The sequence below is a fragment of the Pediculus humanus genome, genomic scaffold (genome assembly GCF_000006295.1).
Source record: "Pediculus humanus corporis 1103172108222 genomic scaffold, whole genome shotgun sequence".
NCBI classification, from domain to species: Eukaryota; Metazoa; Arthropoda; class Insecta; order Psocodea; family Pediculidae; genus Pediculus; species Pediculus humanus.
Genome location: NW_002987792.1, coordinates 336,418 through 337,881, shown reverse-complemented (window position 1 = coordinate 337,881; position 1,464 = coordinate 336,418).

Sequence of the window (1,464 nt, the reverse complement as noted above, 5' to 3'; positions counted from 1 at the left end):
TCGAAAAAATCAAACGTCGTTGTGCGATTCGAACCTGTTAAAAAAAAGGACGGACATATTTTATTTACGCTGAAAAATTTTCGAAAAAAAAAAAATTCCACGTGTGTGTGCGTATGTGCGTGTAGGTGCGTGCGCGCGTTGTAATGAATATAAAAAAAATTAATTTCCGCTTTTCCTCATCCCTTTTTCCCCCACCCACCGCCATCCCTCTTTTGTAAAATTGCTATTAAAAAAAAAAAAAAAAAGAGTTGGGGAAAAAAAAAAAAAATCTTTTTAAAAAGCATAATACGTGAAATAAGCTAAACATAAACAACTTGTTTCTTTATATAAATTAATTTATTTATTATGTAAATTAAAAAAAAATAATAATAATATTGCCGAGACGAAGTGGAAGGGGAATAGGAAGGAGAAACGAAATGAAGGGAAGGAGGGAAAAAGGATGAGGAAACAAAACGAGGGGAAGGAAGAGGGGAAATAAATTTTTTTTCTTTTTTGTTTATAAATAAATTTATTTTCCGGTAGTATACAACCGATTTAAACCATAGAGTTAAAAAAAAAAAACAATTAAAAAAATTTTTTTTTTTTGTTTTTAACTCTATGGTTTTTTTTTATTTTTTTACGCTTTCTCACTCTCTCTCTCTCTTTCTCTCTCGGGTTCCTTTATACGGTTCTTATACCTTTATACCCCTTTATGAATTGTTTAAAAAAAAAAAAAAAAAAAAAAACCGCAAAGTAAAAATTTTTTCACAACAGGTTAACCTCGTAGTTTTTTTTTTTTTTTTAATATATTTATTTTTTAATTTGTTTTTTATTTTTTTTTAAAAAAAACAACAACCCCTCAAGCAGAAGTTAAAAAAAAAATAAACGAGACAAAGGTTAATTACGTATCGATTTTTCATTCACGTCAAAAATAATAATAATAATAATAAAAAGGAAAAATTAAAAAAAAAAAAAATAATAAAAGCGATGAAAACTTAATTAATAATTGTTGTTGTTAATTTTTTAAAAGAAAAACAAAATTATTAAAAAAAAAAATGAAAACGGAAACGCGAAGAGAGAAGGGGAGGGGAGGGAAAAAAAAACAAAACTCGAGCGTGTGATAAATAAATTAAATATTAATAAAACAAAAACAAAAAAAAAATATACGCATATCGTAAAACAAAGTTTTATTATTCGTAAGCGGTTTTTTTTTTTTTTATATAAAATCAAATATGGCGTAACGACGGTTACAAAGTTTTTAAATACATACATACTTATTTAAAAAAAAAAAAAACTTTTAAAATTTTCTTATGCTCTTGGTAAAACTTATTTTATAAAAAATTTCAATTTTAATAAAATACGTTTTAAACTTACTAGTTTTAATAACTCTTACGCTTTAAATTCTGTCATCCGCAAACTCACGCACGCACGCACGCACTCACACACGCACTAATTCTTTATTTCTATTTAACGTATAAATTAATT